Genomic DNA, 12405 nt, shown 5'->3' on the forward strand with positions numbered 1-12405 from the left:
GTCGAGTTGATGCCGACTCAAAGAGACCCTATAGGACAGAGTAGAACTGCCCCATACAGTTTTCAAGGAGTGGCTGGTGGATTCCAACCGCCAACCTTTGGTTAGCAGCCGAGCTCTTAACCCCTGTGCCACCAGGCTCCGTATGTTATATAAACAAGTGGTTTAGCCCAAAGAAACCTGGAATATACTTCACATGTATCTGAAAGTCTGGTTGGAAAGTTGAGAGACATGGCTGCACAGGTGATATTTTCACCTGGCATCACTTTGAGTGGGAGTTCATGACTCTGGAAGGGCACGAGGGTGTAGGAAGACGCCATGTTCATATAACTGGCAACACAGAATAGGCTTACTGCTTCTTGCGAAAACAGACTCGCATCTCAGGTTTCTGCATCTGATCAAGAGGAACAGAAATATGACTGAGAGAAAGATCGGTGACTTTTGAATACAGCCAGAACAGCTCTTTCTGAAACTCTTTTCTATATAGAATTTCCCTGTGTGATTTCTTTTAATTAGAAGAATGTGTTCTTCTGCTGACTCCCACACCCAAAAAACAAAAAACCAACCAACCAACGAAGTACAAGTTTAAAATGACTGTTACATTACACACACACACACACACACACACACACACACACACACATACAGTCTCTCTCTTCCCTTTGTCTTTGCGTATATGCCTCTCTCTTTTTCCTTTCCTTTTCTCTCCTCCCCCATTCTGTTTCAAGCACTGTGGACCCAATATGACCATGTGACTTGGACCTGCTTAAAAACTGCTGATGCCAGCACTCCACACTATTTGGTTTCATACGTCAACTATTTGGTTTCATACACTGGTTTCCAGTCCCATGAAATTGGTGACCAGGTCTTAGACTCAGCTGTGATTTATACTCCTTTAAGACCATAACAATTGCTCCTGGGTGGTGCAAACAGTTAATGCATTTGGCTGCTAACTGAAAGATCGGAGGTTCAAGGACACCCAGAGGCACCTCAGAAGAAAGGCCTGATGGTCTGCTTCCAAAAAATCAGCTACTGAAAACCCTGTGAAGCAGAGATCTACTCTGAAACACATGGGGTCTCCATGAGTCAGAGTTGACTCATCGGCAACTAGTGAAACCATAAGGGGGGCGCTGGTTGTTCTGTGATGTTATTCCCACCTTCCAAGGTAGGAGACCTAGGTTCAATTCCTGGCCAATGCACCTCATGCACACCCACCAACCATCTGTCAGTGGAGGCTTGTATGTTGCTATGATGCTAAACAGGTTTCAGTGGAGCTTCCAGACTAAAGTGGACTAGAAAAAAATACCTGGCGATTCACTTCTAAAAATCAGCCAACGAAGACTCTACGGATCACAACAGTCCAATCTGCTACCGATAATGAGGATGGCGAGGACCAGGAAACATTTCGTTCCACTGTGCATGGGGTTGCCATGACTCAGGGCCGACCTGATGGAGGCTAACAAGAAGAAGAACTTACAGTACTGGTTGCCTAACCCTTGTGCCTTGCCCTGCTCGTAGGACCAGTGTGGCCTTATCCCTCTCCTACACTACCTCACTTGACCACACACAGCCGACAGCAAAGACTCCCAATTCTCAGAGTACCCAGTGTACAGAGCAACAATAACACTCTGTCTGCTGTTCTTGCTGCTTCTGGGAGCAATTTCCTATTCATGCCTTAACTTATCATATGGCTGCTTTTGTCTTACGTGTGGTTTTTATTAATGCTGGTCCTCTGACAGTTCAGTGCATAAAAGTGCGAGACTTGAGTTATAAACTACTGTGTTGTCAGTGGCCTATGATACTACAGTACTTGGATACTATTTGCATAAACATACTTCACATACATAGAAGAGGAAAATCAGTATGGAAAAGGCATCAAGAAGACACCTGGGCAGCAAAAACTTCATGTCTGTGTTCTTATTATTTGGCACTTGCAGGGTTGTTTTTCACTCTCTGAATAATTCATTATCACTTTGATTAGCCCTCTCTACCCAGGTTGATATTATTACCTACTTTGCTGATAAAGGCATTGCTTCTCAGAGAAATGAGATGATGAAGGCCGCAGCCGAAGTCCCGGGTGGGGCTGGAGCAGTCGTCTGCCCTAGAGGGACCTTGGATGACCAGATGGCCTTGAAGGCTAGGCAGGCTCAAGCTCACCTTGAATGTCAAGGTCCTGACATTTCCTGGGCTAGGACAGAGAGAGGATGCCTTGAGGAATTGCATATTTCTCTGGTAGAATCCTCCTCCCAAGCCATGTCTCCCACCGCTGAAGCCCCATGTCTCCAGCCCTGGTCTCCTTTTGTAGCATCTCTTCCCAACAAGGACAGTCTACCACTCTCCCCACCCACATCTTCTCTGGCTTCAGATATTGTGGCAGATTGTATTTTCCAAAGGTGGTCACATCCACACCTCCCATTCCATGTACTCATCCACAATGTGATTTTGTTACCCTCCAGTTGAGAGGTAGGGTTGAAGTTTCCCTCCCTCTGAAACAGGGTGGGCTTGTGAATGCCCTGACAAATAGAATCTGATTCTGAGGCTAGGTTCTAAAGGGATGGCACTTCTACTTTGTTCACTGAGACTCTCCCCTTTGAGGATCTGAGCCACTGTGAAAGCAGCCTGACTACCCTGGGCCACCACGCTGTGAGGAAGGCCAAGCTCCGTGGAGAGAGCAGGTATAGGTGCTCAGGTTGACAGCCCTAGCTGAGTAACAGGTAACAGGAAGCATCAACTGGGAGACATGTGAGGGAAGACACCCAGATAATTCTAGTCCCCAGCTGTTGAGTTAGCTCCATCCAGAAAGTCTTCCCAGCTGAGAGTCAGACATCGTGGAGCAGAGAAAAGCCAGCCCTGACGCTTGATCTGAATTCCTGACCCACAAAATTGTGAGTAAAACAAAATGGTTGTTTTATGCCACTAAGTTCTGCGGTAGCTTGTAAAACAGCAATAGTAACTGGAACAGATGTAGAATTTCAAATATTATATTAGGATAAAATGTTTGCAAGACTTTTAAGTCCCTAAATGCACAAATTCCCTGTCACCCTCTTCCAGGACTCAGTGAGGGTATAGTTTTAGGAGAATGTAAGATTATAGGCAGTATAATGGGGCACTGAGACTTCTTGAGGAAGGGTGTTCACTCTAGCTTCAATCAGCCATGGGGTTCATGGGGCAACTCCTATGCTGGAGTTGACTGATTTCAGACCTGACTCACCATTCACCTCAGCCAGAACAAACAAAAATGATGTTCCAAACAACGTCTGATAATAAAACCTTTTTTCCCCTAAAACTACCTTATAACCAGAAATGGATCAGTTAATCTCTCTGGATGACAGGGGAACTTGCTTGCTGTAAGGACAGAGGGTCTTTTCCTACATTTGCCCCAGCAGGTCTGCTCTGGGCATGAGAATAAGGATGACAACATCACCATCACCCACATTTTGATTTTTTCCCTTCACTTCCTCTCTCTCCGTCCTCCTACCAATATTCATTAAGTTGATACTCTGGGCCAGGCACTCTGCTAGAAGCTGGGATGTGCGGTGAGCAAGACAGACACGGTTCCTGTCCTGTGGCATTTAAAGGCTGCCGTTTTCTGTCCACATACTCTTTAAAAAATTTTTTTAATTATATTCAGAATAAAAATAAGACCACATGGGTGCTTTTGGGTAGTGAGGATGTCCACATGCTCACAGCTGAGGATGCAGGTTTTCAGATGGACTCTCACATCCGTGGGTGGGGGTAGAAGGATGGAGACCTGTATTAATTAGCATAATGCAGGTGCTGTGTCAACCCCCCCAATTCCAGAGGCTTAGCAACAGAAGTTTATTTCTGATTCATTTAATTATGCAATGTGGCTGTTGCTGGTTAGCAGGTGGCTCTTCACGTCTTCGTGGTCTCCTTCTGCCTGTGGCTCTGCCACCCTGGATGCCTTGGCAATCCTCTGCCAAGGGAGTGGGAAGGGGAGGGTGAAGAAGACAGCCCGCGTCTCATCTGCCTGGATGAACACATATCGCCTCTGAAAGAAGTCACTTGGCCCAACTTAGAATCCAAGGGAGGCTGGGAAATGTAGTTTCTGGATGGACAGCCCCCTCCCTGCACCTTGGCAGAAGCAGGGGTACTTATAATGGAGCTACCTGTCTCTGCCTCAGGGTGATTTCAGAGAGCCTCAGTAGTGCAAATGCAAAGTAAACCGCACTCTAGTGGCTTGTTCAGGACTCCTGCCAGCTGGTGGTTAGCCCCATGTGCTCCTCACATGGAAAGGTCTACTAAGCTTCACATGTCCTCACGTATCCCTCAGTTCCCCTTGTCAATGTCTTCTGCTCGCTTTATAGGAGAAAATATCTTTACCTAGAAAGAGGGCACTCCGTAAGCAGGGCTTAAATAAACCAACTTCATCCAACTTTAATAAAACCAACAGTTTAAGAAATAACTATAATTTCAAAGACCCAACCCCTTCCCTTACGCTAACTCATAATAAAATATTAACAAGTCTGTCTCCATTCTGCTGGTGGAGCACTTAAGAGCTTTTCTTTGAAAAATTTCTCTTCCATTCTCCCCCAGAGAAACATGTAGCAAAATAATGCCCTATAATGGTTCTAATGATGTGTCCCTGCAACAAGGGAGCTTAAGTTTCCAGTGCTTTTAATTTATTTTATGTCATAAATTAATAATGTATATATGATTGAAAGTAACTCATTAAATATAAGTGGTATAAAGTAAGGCACTTAGGTAAGAAGAGTGTGGAATGATCCTGATGTACTCTGAAATGTTACATTAAGTACATAACTCATATTTGTTATCTCTCAGCTTGAAGTAGAAAACAGTCAAGAAGGTAAATTTAATTACTATAATTCTATTTTAAAAAGTCCTGGATGCACGAGAATAGAATTTGTACTAACGTCAGAAAAAGCAGCTTCTTTTGGCCAATCAGATTTTCACCTTTTGTGATGAACCATCTAGATAGTGTGGGGTGTGGCCATGAAAATCGATACATACCTCAGATGACAGATGTTTCCCGGACCAAGTTCGCTGGCTCTAAAATCCAGGGAACTCACTACCAGCTGGGGTCTCTCTTAGAGCATGGTGACTCAGGTTTCTAAGGGACCCTTAGCTGGACATCCCAATCCTTTCAGGCCCAGATCGGCAGGGAGTTGAGGGTGAGTGGGAGGAGAGGATCGGCTGAGGGGACTTGGGCATACGGCTGGGTCTGCTCTGGCCCATGATAAAGCTGTGTTTTCACCAAGCGGGCTCTGGCTCTATAAGGCAATGTGAGGTATACATTAACTTTATCTGAAGAATTTGGTCTTTGTACTTGGTTCCTGAGAGATAACCTCTGTTGTTGTTGTGGCACAGTGGTTAAGAGCTAGGCTGCTAACTAAAAGGTCGGTAGTTCGACTCCACCGGTTGCTCCTTGGAAACCCTATGGGGCAGCTCTACTCTGACTATAGTCAGAATCGACTCAATGTACAACAGAACAGAACAGAAGAAAATGTTGCCTGGTCCTGTGCCATCCTCACAATTGTTGCTATGTTTGAGCCCATTGTTGCAGTCACTGTGTCGATCCATCTCATTGAGGGTCTTCCTCTTTTTCACTGACCCTCTACTTTACCAAGCATGATCTCCTTCTCCAGGGATTGATCCCTCCTAATAACATGTCCAAAGTAAGCAAGACAAAGTGTCACAATCCTTGCTTCTAAGGAGCACTCTGGCTGTATCTCCTCCAAGACAGATTTGTTCATTCTTCTGGCAGTCCACAATTTATTCAATATTCTTTGCCAACAACACGATTCAAATGCATCAATTCTTCTTCTGTCCTCCTTTTTCACTGTCCAGCTTTTTCATGCATATGAGGTGACTGAAAAGACACTGATTCACATGGGAGTGTGACACGCCCTTTGGGACATGGAAGCTCTGAGTTGGGAATCTTTCCATACCTTGCCCTATGCATCTCTTCTTTGTACTGAACCTGATTCGTAGCCTTTACAATAAAGCTGTTATCATAAGTACAGCTCTTCCCATGAGTTCTGTGAATCGTTCTAGAGAATTATTGGATCCAATGGAGTAGTGGGAGCCATCAGGTCACAGTGAGGGGACTGGGGACCCCCAAGCTTATAGGTGGCATCCTGAAAGGGTAGTGAGCAAACTCCAAATTTGTAGCCAGCAGGTCAGAAGTAAAGGTGTTATGGGGACTCCCACGCTCATGGCTGGCGTCTGAGGTCTTGGGCAGATTTTGCAGTCTGAACTCTGAAGTCTTGGGCCAACTTGGCAGTTTGGAGTACTGTGTCCTTTAACTTGTGAGGTCTGACTTAGCTCCTGGTGGTTAAGGTCAGAGGAAGAAGTGCTGCATGGGCAACCAGTGTCAGAACAGAAGCGGAACAGAATTGAAAAGTGGGGACTTGAGGATATTTCCCTGCAAGCACTTAGAATGGATGCAGGCCATACAAATGGATTTGTTTTCATTTTGCTTTGAAAATCAAGCATAAGAATTTCCAGTGGTTCCTTTTCCTAGAGGCTCAGAATTCCTTATCTGAGGAAAGCCTATTTGGAATGTAATATAGTGAAATAACATACAGAAAATGCAAGTGTCCCCAAATCTCTTTGCCCTGTCACTCAACTGAACATGAAATAACTCAAATAAATACAGTGTGTGCAGTAGGCCCATCAAGGCAAGGGTGAACAATTCACAACAATAATAACAACCACAAAAGTGATCATTGTTGCAGCAGAGGGGTAATTGTGGCCACCATTAACTCAGAGCTCACTAAGTCCTATGCGAGGTGATGTGTGTATAGTGCTCTTAAACTTACAGCTGCCCTGTATGAATAGGTATTATTGGCCCTGTTTTTAAAAATGAGAAAACTGAAGCAATAGAAGAATTTATAAATAACACACAAAGTCATGTAGTTTGTAAGTGGTAGACATGGAAACTTGAACCAGCCTGATTTCTAGCACGGAATCTCTTTCCTTCACCATGTGACCTCATTCCTGCCTGTATCCCTGGGGCCTGGGGTAAGTACAACACTAATAGGTGCTCAAATGTTTGTATGGAGCAGGAAGTGGTGCAAGAGCTTTGGGAAGCCACTGTCTTTTCCTATAAAGGACAGGAGCTGGCCATTTCAATTAAGCTAAGAGTTGTAGATAATAAAGACTAAAAAAGGACATCATGTTTGGTAAAGTAGACAGCGAAAATAAAGAGAAACTCTCCATGAGATGGATTGACACAACAGCCACAATACGAAATCAAACACACCAATAATCATGAAGATGACATAGGACAGGGCAACGTTTCATTCTCTTATATATAAGGTTGCCATGAGCCACGGCTGATGCCATGGTAACTGACAACAACAAGGCGGTGCCAGCGGAAGAAAACGATGAAGAAAGATACATCTTCCCTTAGCATTTTGCTCAGTACGTGTATTTTCTCCTCCTTTTTCCTTTTCAGCTTTCAACAAATAAAAAGAGCTTGACAGGAATTGCTTTCTAGATAAATGAATCACCTCGCCTTTCCATTTGGCTTTCAGCTCATGTTCTAGAATGACATGACAATGGTATCTATTATATCAGCTCCCTGCCCCTTCCCTGTCAAAATCTGTCTCAAAACTCACCTCTGCCAAGGAATGCCTCCCCTAGCCAGACCAGTCTAATGGACACAGCATGATGCTGTCTCCCCTACTGAAGGCTCCCCTTTGGTGACATGGCTTATCTGTACGGAATTTTAATGAAAAAACTCAGTCATCTCTTGTTGGAATTTGCTCCATCATCATCATCATCATCATCATCTTGGTTTGTGCAAATTTTGGGATCCACATTAGTAAGTAGTCAACCAAAAATGGGGAGGAAACTTCTGGGACAAGCACATTTTAGGGATATATATGTGTGTGTGTGTGTGTGTGTGTGTGTGTGTATGTGTGTGTATATATATATATTTAATTCTGCTCAGTTGCACAGGGAGCTGTGGGATCCGAGAAGAGGGGCACCCAGTCACAACAGAACCTTCTGAGGTTGTTATCAGGATCTCCATTTTACAGAGAAGGAGTAAGTTTATGATGACTCATCTTCAGCCCTTTGGCCAAGTAAAGGCAGAGCTGGGCTTCAAACCTGAGCCATCTAACTGTAAGCTGGCATTCTCACCATCTTATCACAATGGACCAAACATGAGCTATAGCAGTCCTGCCGATACCTCCCCATCCTGCTTCAGCACTCTATCTAGGTGTCTCTCCCATGAGGAAAGATAGTATTGACCCATTTCCTTACTGGTAAGATTTCTGGCCACTGTCCATCTGTTGGTTTGTTGTACTGTGGTGGCTTGCACATTGTTGAGATGCTGGAAGCTATGCCACTGGTATTTCAAATACCAGCAGGGTCACCCATGGTGGACAGGCTTCAGCAGAGCCTCCAGACTAAGACAGACTAGGAAGAAAGGCCTGGTGATCTACTTCCAAAACTTAGCCAATGAAAATCTTATGAATCTCAAAATATTGTCCAATATAGTGCTGGAAGATGAGCCCTCTAGGTTGGAAGGCACTCAAAATACACAGTGGCCACAACAAAGGACTTGAGCATACCGATGATCGTGAAGATGGCACAGGACCAGCAGCATTTCATTCTGTTATACATAGAAGGCCACCATGAGTCAGAACCATCTCAATGGCAACTAAAACAACAAAAATAGGATTTCTGGAGCATTCTGAGACCGAAGAGAATAACACTCTCATATCACTTCTTGTAGCCTCTGTGGCTGCTTTGATAACACGATGAGTCAGACCAGATCATCCTCAATGTCCTTTTCTGATTTTTCTAGGTTTCTATGCAGCTGATCTTTCTCTAAATGTGATGAGATTTTTCAGTTTCAGTGTATCTGTGAGTTGGGTCACTAGCTTTGGCTCTATGACTAAGAATCACACAGAAAATTAAAAAAATGGCTCAACATTAGCTGGGCAGGATAGGGGGACACTGACCCTCCTGTTCACATCAGCAGCGTGCCCTCTTCCTGCAAGCCTGTACACAACTGCACACACCTTTCTGAGCATTTCCTCATGCCACATGCACAAGTCCTTCTACACTGGCTGGCTCGTACAAATGCCAACTGCTCTGCAAGACCCACCAGGTGAAGGATCCCCCTTCTGGGATGCCAGTTCTCATGGCTCTCCACCTTCTATGCCACTGTGACACTGCTCTTGCAAGTGTTCAAGGGACCCTGGGCTGTTGGCTAAACACATTACTAAATCTTTTATTGATAATTCCAGACTACGGTATGTTGACCCTGAGACATCCATAATTACACTGATGGCAATTGTAATGGTTAACGTTATGTGTCACCTGGGCTAGGCTATGATTCTCAGTGGTTTGGCAGACACTGGACTGGTTGCTCTTTCATAATGTAATATAGTGTAATAACCTTCCATGACGTGATCTGATGAGATCAGCCAATCAGTTGAAAGGGGAGCTTCCTTGCTGGTGTGGTCTGCATTCAATATATAAATGGACGTCTGGAAAAGCTTGTTTTCTCTCTTGGCTTGCAACCCTGTACTCTTCTTGTCACCTGAACTCTGGTTCTTGGGACATAAGCCTGCAGAGGTCTTCATCTTGCTGCCTGACCTGCAGATTTTGGATTCACCAACCCCTGCAATCCCGTGATCCAGCAGAGGTCTCCAGTCTGCCTCCTGAATCATGGATCTGAAACTTGCTAGCCCCATTTCCTTGAAGTAAATCTCTCTCTCTCATATGTATACATATATACATACATACATATACATCTATACATACACACACACACACACACACACACACGCACACATATATGTGTATATATATATATATCTCACTGGTTTTGCTCCTCTAGAGAACCCACACTAAGACAGCAATTATTTACATGGCTGCCACTCTTAAAATCCACACCTTAAACACAAACATGAGCAACAGAACTGATTTTTTGCAAAATTTCCATGAAAGTGCATGGGAAAATATAACATTGATGCAGCTGAATCAGATATGCTCTCAAATTATAAGGTTAAAACTGATCACCTACTTAAACTATTGAATTTCAAAGCCAAATCTTGGATATTTGTTCAAGGATTGACAAAAGATCTGAAACAACTGGGAGATGTGGGGTGGCTGAAGTAGACCAGAACAGATGAGATCAGGTGGTAGCGCACAGTCTGACTTGCCTCAGGGAAAGCCTAAAATCCACTTGTGGAATATTCTGGAGTTGTCTGCGGGAGTGTTTGATGTCACTGAATTTCACTGGGATGAAGCCAGCAGCTGTTTACTGAGATGCGGTGGTGGGGTGGGGCAGGTATGGGAGGAGAAACATGTTAGCTAAACCTCTAACACCTTGATGATATGACAGAGGAAAGAGCCTGTGGGGCAGAGGGGGCTCAGCATGAATCCCTGAGGAGGATGTCACTATCTGGAGCACATGAGCAGTGCCAGGTTCTGTTTCTCTATTGATGTACCTTGGATATTTCAAACAATGTCTTAAAACAGGCAGCGTTTCCACAGAGACATTCTAAACCAATTTCACCCTCCCCCATCTCATTTCTTCTTTTGCCAACCCTGGGACCTAGTCTAACTTCATATAGTTTAGACTTGGAATATTGGTTGTTTGGTATTCTGTGGCTGTACCATATGCCTGCTACTTGGTTAGCTACCACACATATGTGTGTGTGGGGGGTGGGGGGTGGTACTTTGCCTCAGGAGCAAGGCTGACCAAAATCTCCTGGCATGAAGATATTTATGCGTAGTTGCCATTCTTTACCACCAAGCAGAAGACACGGGCCATGTTAAAAATTGCAGTCCCCAAATGTTTTGCCCACTTTTCCTAAATCAGTTATAAAAACAAACAAACAAATGAAGAAACAACAACAAAAACATCACTGTAATGGTTCTGGATGGAGCCTGTTGCAATGTCTGGATTGATGATTCTTGGGAATGAGATAGGAAACAAGACTGCTACAAGTTAAGAGGAGAGATAAAGGGGAAGGGATGTGCTGAGCACAGGATATTTTGCCTCTTCTTCCTGTGCTCTGAGCTAGTGGCTGGACCACGTTGGAGGCCCAGCAGGTCAGGCCTCCTTCCCACCAGACTTCCATCTTCTGGGGCCCCAGAGCACCTTAACTGTGGGACTGTGAAGTCCTGAGGGACAGGAAGTGCTTGTCACTTTCTCTCCCCAGTGCTGAACAGTGCCAGAGGCAGACTGGGCAGTCAATGAGTGCAGGAATGAATGAGTGAGTGAGAAACCAAGGATATCTGCAGTTTGGGTCTGGATGGGGCTGGAGATGTCAGGAAAACCACAGGCACCTTCAGAGAGACAGACAGGTTCCCAGCCTGAGGTCATTGCCTCTTCCCACCAGCATCCCTTCTTCTCTGGCCGTGCTTTATCTTTCTCCATAGCACGCAGCACCATCTGACATACTCTATTTTACTTCCTTGTTTACTGTGTTTCCCTGCTAGAATGTAAACTCCATGAAGGCAAGGATTTTCACTTGTTTTGGTCACTGCCGTATCCCCAGTGCCTAGAACACTGCCTGACACACAGAAGGTGCTTAATAGTTTGTGGAATGATGAATGAATAGCTCTATCCTCTTCGAGTGAAGGGGAACTACCGCCTAACCTTATAAAGAAGAACTCTTTAACAACACACCAGACAACAACCTGAAATTAAAATACATGACAACATCAGACAGATATTAACCCAGATAAAGAACTCTCAAAAATAAAATAAAGCTAAAAGATGGAAAACAGGGAACCAGAGATGTCAATCTGTAACTGATGACCACTTCAAAACATAAAGGGAGAATAAAGTGTATAGGTTTAGAGCTTCCATATGGAGAAGAAGTCAAGGCGATATCAAAAAATAAATTACTGCTTTAAACTTAGGAAGATAAAGGTAAATTTCAGGGTAACCACAAAGAAAGTCAACAAACTTCCACATCAAAATATAAAAAAAGAAAATCATAAAGATTTAGTACACAGAAAACCAAAAACGACGAAGGAAATGGAAAGACAAGCCACAAAACAAAACAAAAACTCGGTACAGAAAATTAAGCAGATCAAAGAAGCTGTTAATACCATAAAAAAAACATAAGAAAATGACAGCAATAACTCATACCTATCAATAATCACACTGAACGTAAATGGCCTAAATGCACCACTAAAGAGACAGAGTGTGACAGAATGCATAAAAAACATGACTCATCAATATGCTGTCTGCAAGAGACACACATTAGACCTAAAGATATAAATAAACTAAAACTTAACGGACTGAAAAAGATATATTACGCAAACAATAACTAAAAATGAGCAGGAGTGGCAATATTAATTTCCAATAAAATAAATTTTAAAGCAAAATCCACTATAAAAGACAAGGAAGGACATTATATAATGATTAAAGGATCAATCCACCAAAAG

General features: G+C 43.8%; 1 protein-coding gene across 2 annotated transcripts in view; it reads right to left on the reverse strand.

Annotated features, from left to right (window-relative positions):
* The window catches only part of SLC35F3 (solute carrier family 35 member F3), a 443055-nt gene that overhangs the window by 103331 nt on the left and 327319 nt on the right, over positions 1-12405 (reverse strand). The gene's annotated exons all lie outside the window — the stretch shown is intronic.

The sequence above is a fragment of the Trichechus manatus genome, unplaced genomic scaffold (assembly GCF_000243295.1).
Source record: "Trichechus manatus latirostris isolate Lorelei unplaced genomic scaffold, TriManLat1.0 scaffold00021, whole genome shotgun sequence".
NCBI classification, from domain to species: domain Eukaryota; kingdom Metazoa; phylum Chordata; class Mammalia; order Sirenia; family Trichechidae; genus Trichechus; species Trichechus manatus.